This window comes from Micropterus dolomieu, linkage group LG19 (genome assembly GCF_021292245.1).
Source record: "Micropterus dolomieu isolate WLL.071019.BEF.003 ecotype Adirondacks linkage group LG19, ASM2129224v1, whole genome shotgun sequence".
Lineage (NCBI taxonomy): Eukaryota > Metazoa > Chordata > Actinopteri > Centrarchiformes > Centrarchidae > Micropterus > Micropterus dolomieu.
Window position 1 is genome coordinate 16,631,064 of NC_060168.1, and position 8,568 is coordinate 16,639,631.

Below are 8,568 nucleotides of genomic sequence, written 5' to 3' on the forward strand. Positions count from 1 at the left end.
CCAGAATAAAAGCTAAGACCAGGGTCACAGATGCTGGAATTTGTTTAATATAGTTAAGTGACCAATATAATTTACATCGTGCATCGTGGGACAACACATAACCAGTGTGTTGTCAGACATTGTTTAGCATAAACTTGGCTCTATTAGTCTTACACTGACATCTCTTGAAAACACCTTGATGCTTGAATCCATCATCTACACAGAAAGGCAGACAGATAGAGAGATGGAGAGATGGACTTCTCTGGGAGCTTGTCTGTATGGCATTTAACTCCAGAATAAAAGCTAAGACCAGGGTCACAGATGCTGGAATTTGTTTAATATAGTTAAGTGACCAATATAATTTACATCGTGCATCGTGGGACAACACATAACCAGTGTGTTGTCAGACATTGTTTAGCATAAACTTGGCTCTATTAGTCTTACACTGACATCTCTTGAAAACACCTTGATGCTTGAATCCATCATCTACACAGAAAGGCAGACAGATAGAGAGATGGAGAGATGGACTTCTCTGGGAGCTTGTCTGTATGGCATTTAACTCCAGAATAAAAGCTAAGACCAGGGTCACAGATGCTGGAATTTGTTTAATATAGTTAAGTGACCAATATAATTTACATCGTGCATCGTGGGACAACACATAACCAGTGTGTTGTCAGACATTGTTTAGCATAAACTTCTGGGGATTGTTGTCTTACTATTATCACGATGAAATGCTTTGAGCGGATCATCTTAGAATGAGTCTGGTTCTTGTTTGTGGCTTCAAGTTTGTGACATCTTACAATGACAACACACTGCCTGCCGATCAGACTGTGAGAAAAAGTCCAACAGACTTTATTGATGCCTCATGAGTTTTTGTCTTTAAACTGGGAAACAGAAATGCTGAAGGGTCTAACTTGTGTAGTAATTAATGATGTGAGCTAAAGGTTTTTGACTTCGGAGTTTTGGTTTGGTCCTATGAAAGTCGTCATTGCTTTAATATTACATCTCTCATATAGAAGTTTTAACCAAACAAGGCTTTCCCTTTTGGTGCGGACATGCTGAACAGCTCTTTAAGAATATGTTTGGGGGGTCTTAGCCTCAACCACCTTCACTTCACATTATAATGAAACGCACACATTCTTGTTATTTATGCTGAAGCTGTAAATTCTGTAGCCACATTTTTCAGGCTGTTCTTACTTTGTTTTTGTTTTTTTGTAGTCCTTCTCTCTGTCTTCATGCAATGTTGCTCTCTTTCCGGGGATAACCTTTGAATTCCCTTCCTCTATCCATGGTGCTGAAAGCAGTTTTATCTCCAGCTACATTTTTTCAAACCAGCACTCTCCCTTTTCTGTGTGGTTAGTCTGATTATGTATTGCCACGTAGCTTTATTCTTAAAACCATAAATAATATCAAAATACTTATGTTTTTCATAGTGTTTCTTAAGAAACCCAAGTTGTCGAATTAGCTTTTGTTTGAAGATAAATAAAGTTATTTGTGTATGTTTTTTAAAAGACCATCAGAAAATCATACACCCCAGTGTTATATCTCACAAAGTACTCAAGGTGTCACTGTGTACTAATAAACGAGGCTGCACGTTCACTCTCCACCCTTTTACGTCGAGAAATGTAAAGCCAGATTCCAGTATTGTGCAGCACTGGACTAAAACAGCTTGGAATTAATGGCTGCAGTGTAACTACTTTTGAAAATCCAAGGACATCACGAATGCAACGTGGATTTCATTTTGTTGAAAACTTACATTTAAGTGGTCTTTTGTTTCGTCGTTATAATGGGGAACAACAGATTTGCGCTGCTCCGCGGCCTTGTTGTAATTTTTCTTACCCTCCACCTCGTCCACGGAGACGTGAGCTACTCTATCCCGGAGGAGATGAAACGTGGATCTGTAATTGGAAATATCGCTAAGGATCTGGGACTTGATTTGGGCAGACTGTCCGCTCGCAAGGCCCGAATCGATACTGAAGACAACAACGTTCAGTACTGCGGTGTTAATCTAAATACCGGAGATTTGATCGTACAAGAAAGGATAGACAGAGAAGGGCTTTGTGCGAAAAAGGCATCGTGTGTTCTAAAACAGGAACTCGTACTGGAAAATCCTTTAGAGCTGCACCGTGTTAGTATCCGCGTTGAAGATATTAATGACAATTCACCGCAGTTTAAAGAGGAGTCACTTAAATTCGAAATTAGAGGAATCTGCGGACAAGGGTGCACGTTTTCTCTTGGATGAGGCGCACGACGGAGACATCGGAGAAAATGCTGTTCAGGGCTACTCACTTCAACAGAATGACCATTTCAAATTAAATGTAAACACAAAGGCAGGTGGGCGAAAGCACTGTGAATTAGTTTTAGACAAAGAGTTAGACAGAGAGGACAAAACTGAGATCATGTTATTGCTTACCGCATTTGATGGCGGCTCTCCTCAGAGATCAGGCACTGTAGTCATTCACGTCACTGTGCTGGATGCTAATGATAATGTACCAGTGTTTAGCCAGACCGTCTATAAAGCTACTCTGCTTGAAAACTCTCCTTTGGATACAGTTGTAGTCACAGTGAGTGCAACTGATGCCGATGAGGGAGTGAATGGCGAAGTAACTTATGCATTTGACCATGTTTCGGATGAAAACCAAGTTTTCTCTCTGAACCCTAAAACAGGCGAAATTAAAGTGGCTGGATCTATTGATTATGAAAAAGAATCGTCATATGAAATGCAGATCAGCGCCAAAGATGGTTTAGGATTGGCGTCCTATGCAACCTTAGTTATTGAGATTTCAGATATAAATGACAACGCACCAGTTATATATCTGAAATCACTCAGTAGTCCCATACCTGAGAACGTGTCACCTGGTACAGAGGTGGGCATCATTAACGTGCAGGACAGAGACTCTGAGAGTAACGGACAGGTCCGCTGCTCCATTCAGCAAAACGCCCCCTTTAAATTGGTTCCTTCTATTAAAAACTATTATTCTCTGGTGACCACAGGACAACTGGACCGTGAACTAGTGTCTGATTACAACATTACAATCACCGCCACTGACGAGGGCTCTCCACCTCTGTCCTCCTCTAAAACTGTTCAGTTATCTGTAGCAGACATCAACGACAACCCACCGGTGTTTGAGGAACAGTCCTACAGCGCATATGTGACTGAAAATAACAAACCTGGCTCCACTTTATGTTCCGTTAGTGCTCGAGACCCCGACTGGAGACAAAACGGTACAGTGATTTATTCTCTGTTACCCGGTGAGGTGAACGGTGCCCCGGTGTCCTCCTATCTGTCTGTTAACGGAGACACGGGGGTGATCCACGCTGTGAGGTCGTTTGATTATGAACAGTTCAGGAGTTTTAAAGTCCACGTGATGGCCAGAGACAACGGTTCTCCTCCGCTCAGCAGCAACGTGACCGTCAGTGTCTTCATATCGGATGTGAACGACAACTCTCCTCAGATTCTGTACCCCGCCCCGGAGGGCAACTCCTTCATGACCGAGCTGGTCCCCAAAGCTGCACACGGAGGCTCTCTGGTGTCCAAAGTGATAGCGGTGGACGCTGACTTCGGACAGAACGCCTGGCTGTCCTATCATATAGTCAAATCCACCGATCCGGGACTTTTCACTATCGGGGTCCACAGCGGAGAGATCAGGACCCAGCGGGACATTTCTGAGTCTGACAGCATGAAACAGAACCTTATTGTGGCAGTGAAAGACAACGGACAGCCCTCTCTCTCTGCCACCTGCTCCATGTATTTACTTATTTCTGATAACTTGGCTGAGGTGCCAGAACTGAAGGACATTTCTTATGATGAGAAGAACTCCAAGCTGACGTCATACCTGATCATCGCGCTGGTGTCTGTGTCCACCTTTTTCCTGACCTTCATTATCATCATCCTGGGTGTGAGGTTTTGTCGCAGGAGAAAGCCCAGACTGTTGTTTGATGGAGCAGTCGCCATCCCCAGCGCTTATCTCCCTCCTAATTACGCAGATGTTGACGGCACAGGAACTTTACGCAGCACTTACAATTATGACGCCTACCTGACAACGGGTTCTAGGACCAGTGACTTTAAGTTCGTGTCATCTTACAATGACAACACACTGCCTGCTGACCAGACTCTGAGTAAAAGTCCGACAGACTTTGGTGAAGCGTTTGGAGATTGTGGTGGTTCTCCTGAGGTAGGGACACATTTCATATTATTGAACTGATGTTCAAGAAGCCATTCAGGAAGTCATTCCTGTCTTTTGTTTTGACTCTTTTCAGTTGTATTTGTGAATTGCAGTGTTCTTCCAAGGTATGACTAGCCTGTTAAAATTAGTTTAATCAAATATCCATTTCTCTCAGACATTTCAGTTTTACTTTCATACACCCACCAAACTTTCTTGATTATAGATCTTTTATGTCCATAATTCTGCATTATCATTATGGTTTTTCTGTTTAAATGAATTTTTCTAAGAATACTTCTGGAAAAGTTCTTGTTAGGAACTTTGCTAATGCTCACATTTGAAAATTTCTAAATCTGATTTAATTTCAACTGTTATAGGTTACATTTTGATTACTATGTTTGTATTTGGGTTCAAAAGAGTTCATTATTAATGTTGTGTTTATAAATTCATGCTTCCAATCAATCTCTTTACACAGTTAACAATCTTAAATATCTCACAGCTGCAGTTTCTTCATCCTATAAATGACAGCTTACTGAATGCCTCCATAGTTACCAAGTGGCTTACTCTGCGCAATCACCATATGCTTTATTTAGACCATGAGCACACTCTCAATATGTTACCAGAGGCTACTGGAAAATTGCATTTTTAATTTAAGTACATTTCTGGGGTTTACATATTGTTCAAGCAAATCAGGGAATACTGGAAATAATTTCCTTCATGGTCGATTAATGCCCCATTGATAAGTAAATCATGATTAACTTAATGTTAAGCTAATAATTTGTTGTTCTCTGAGTCATTTTCTCAAAACATTCTTTATCCTTTTCCATCCATTTGAAGTGTTTGTAATGGCCAAGCGCATTTTTCTGGCTGATCATTCATCATGTATCTGCTTTTGATTTGGTTTGGCCTGCATGCAAGATGACAGAGTAACATCCCTTTTTAAAGATTCTGTGTCTTGTATTGTTAGTTCGTTATTTTAGTTTTTTTTTTACAAATACAACTGCCTGTGGTCCCTTGAAATCTTGGGAGAAACAAATGCTTAATAGCGATCCAAAATATTATCTATTTCACTAATCAGCTTGATAGCAACATATTTTTTCAGTGTAACTGGGCCTTAGTAATTGTCTTCATTATATACACTGTCAATAACATATTATGTCTCTCACTCAATCACATGGTCATTTTTGAAGAGGAAATTATATCTGTGGCCATATTTGCCACCATATGTCATTTACAGTAGGCATTGTTGCTAATTATTTCTGGCAACTACTGCTCTTTCTCCATAGTCCAGGAAAATGTGTCATTATGGTATCTAGCAGACTGCTTTATGTATCTCAAGAGTTTGATGACTGATCATATCCTTAGACATGCTATTGTTGTGTAATAGTGGCACATACACCTCAGGTGGACATGGCCTGAATAATGTGGGTCTTAAAGCCAGTCCACTCCCCTTCACAAACATGTCTGCTGAACTGGCCTCTCTTGTTGTGTTGATTGCTGTTTGACCACAGCTTAAGATATAAGTAAATGCAGAGTTGTTTGTATCATACATTTAGTTTGCCAGTATCAGTGTCCTTCCCACAGATTTATCTTCAGTGCCTGTCCTAACTTCATGCTATGTGGAAGCCTCTGATTTTATTATGCAGGCCTTTTATTTAGTTATGTCTTTCTATTACTTGTGTTCTTGAGAGGTGACTAACTGTCAGACTGTATCCTGGATCTCTATTCTGACTTGAAAAGTGATCCCCCCCCCCCCGGCTCTGAGAAGAAATAAATTGCTGTCAGATGTTTGCTGGGCCTCACTGCCTCGTCACCATATGTTGGGGAGTAGTACAATGAAAAACTGCAATAACTGTAAATCACCAGACCATTTGTAGATTGGCAATGTTATATAACTTAGTTGTACAGTGATGGTGGAGTATTGTGTCTCCACAGCAAGTTTTCAGACTTTTTCATTTTTGCGTTTTCTTTTCTTTTCTTTGTTAGCAGTGCTTTGTCCTAAGATACAGGTTGTTTCTTAGACAGAATGTCAATAAATCTTCTTTTTTTAAACTTAATGCATGCCTCCTATTCTTTCTGGAACTTGAAAAATGTAACTTTTAGTCAACACAAGTTAAATCTGATTGTAGGATGTCAGGTCAATTGGGGACAACGACAGCCCTGCTTTCAACTGGATGTAGTTACAGATTTGGTAATTCTAGCATTTCTAGAGCCTACAGACATGGATTTAGTTCACAAAGGCCTACATTTAAGTTGTGATGTAGCGGGGAAAAATGTTAATTACACTACATGTAGACTGCCAACAATACAAATAATCAAAACAAAAATCTAATAATCCCACAAAAATATAGTCAAAAAAAGGCAGGACACACATGAGACAATCATGTTCATGATACCAAACTTACCATGTGATATGATAACAAAGGTGACTAAGGTGAGCTTTGATTTTAATATACATTGCAAACCAGCACATGGATGATATTAATACAGCAGTAGCAACTCTGTGCAGTCAAGCTTGTGCTAGAGTAAATTTAGACTGCCAGCTTAGTTTAAAAAAAGCACATTTTCACCAATACATCTTCTTGTTTATGTGCCAAAATATCACCTCTTCCTAACGCAGCCAAATACTGAGCAAAATAAATAATTTTTGAAAGGCCAGGGGACCACACCTTCTGGTGTATACATCAATGTTATGATGACTGCAGCCTTTCAGTTTTACATATTTTACCAGACCACATACAGTAAAGACTGACTTGAACATGGTCCTTGGAGAATCATCCATCTGATAAAATTACCAAAAATAAAATCAACAGCCCCCCTCAGAGCATTTTCAGATGATCACTATCTATTTAAAGCTGGGATGCAGTTACAGATGAAGGAAATCATTCTATTTTGAATGCACTTGTATCTGACAACGACTCTTCTCCATACTAATTATTTTATAATACTTTTTTTTTTCATTACAATTGATGCTATTTATTTTATATAAGCTTGCATATAGTTATATGGAAAAAAGTGTTCCTTGAAGGAGTGCATGCTGTCCTCAGATCTTGATGTGAGTCTGTCTTTGATGCGCTGAATGAAATGCAGACCAGAACTTGTTGCAAAGGGTCTCCTGGTTTGGATTATTTGTGAGTGACTGCAATTGTAAGTGTTGTAAACACTGAAGTAAGTTCGCCTGCTGTTTTATTTAGACAAATAGTGGACAAGACAACAGCAACTTTTAACAGTGTCCCTTTACTTTTTGAATCAGTGTTATTGTTGAACTTAACTCACGGTGTCGCTATTCACCAGCATTCAGATGGTTTAATTCCTCTATCCTTTGTGGACAGACCTTCTAGTATACGTCCAGTGTGCATAGGCACAATCACGCTGAATTACTGTTGCTATTCCTATTATGTGGTTTAGCGGTGTTTGTTGCGTCGATTCTTTAAAGGCTTAGGAACTCTCGTTTTACGATGGATGCAAAAAGTATTGCGTTTCAGTCGCGCAGTTTCTATTTCCTCCTTGTTTTGCACGCCGCATATGGAGACACGAGCTATTCTTTTCCCGAGGAGATGAAACGAGGATCAGTCATTGGAAATGTAGCCAAGGATCTCGGGCTCGACATGGGCGCGCTGTCCACCAGAAAAGCCCGCATTGACATCGACGGGACTGATCAACGTCACTGTGACATAAACCTTAATAACGGAGAACTGATTGTTACGAACAGGATTGACCGAGAGGAGCTTTGTGGAGAAAAGGCGTCCTGCATCCTGAAACATGAGCTCGTGCTGGAGGATCCGCTCGAGCTCCACCGGATTGGTCTTCACATTCAAGATATTAATGATAACTCGCCACAATTTAAGGAAGAATTGATAAATATAGAAATTCAAGAGTCCGCAGACAGGGGAGCTCGTTTTGTGATAGAAGAGGCGCACGATGCGGATATAGGACAAAATTCAGTTCAGCAGTACAGCCTTAAAAAAAATGATAATTTCATTTTGGCTGCTAATGGAAACACAATAGAGCTTGTTCTTGATAAAGAGCTTGATCGAGAAAAACAAAAAGAGATCAATTTGCTCCTTACAGCTCTAGATGGTGGCTCCCCTCAGAGATCAGGTACAGCAGTGATACACGTCACCGTGCTGGATGCTAATGATAACGCCCCAGTGTTCAGCCAGGCCATTTATAAAGCCAGTCTGCCAGAAAACTCTCCTTTAGATACTGTAGTGGTCACAATGAAGGCAACTGACGCAGACGAGGGAATCAATGGAGATGTGACTTATGAATTCGGGCATGTTACTGGAGATGTGAAAAAGATATTTAGTATCGACCGTAAAGTAGGAGAGATTCGAGTAATTGGCACTGTTGATTATGAAACTACCACATCGTTTGAAATACGCGTGAAAGCAAAAGATGGGTTAGGACTGTCATCTTATGCTAA

The 8,568-nt window shown here is 40.4% G+C and overlaps 1 long non-coding RNA gene and 1 pseudogene across 1 annotated transcript; one reads left to right on the plus strand and one right to left on the minus strand.

The window, feature by feature from the left end:
• Window positions 1–24: 24 nt before the first annotated feature.
• Window positions 25–4,091, minus strand: LOC123957498. Its single transcript, XR_006821810.1, has 2 exons — window positions 3,816–4,091; window positions 25–1,877 (listed from the first exon to the last, which is right to left on the minus strand). It is a non-coding gene; the product is annotated as an uncharacterized LOC123957498 (long non-coding RNA).
• The window catches only part of LOC123957483, a 24,584-nt pseudogene continuing 16,540 nt past the window's right edge, over window positions 525–8,568 (plus strand).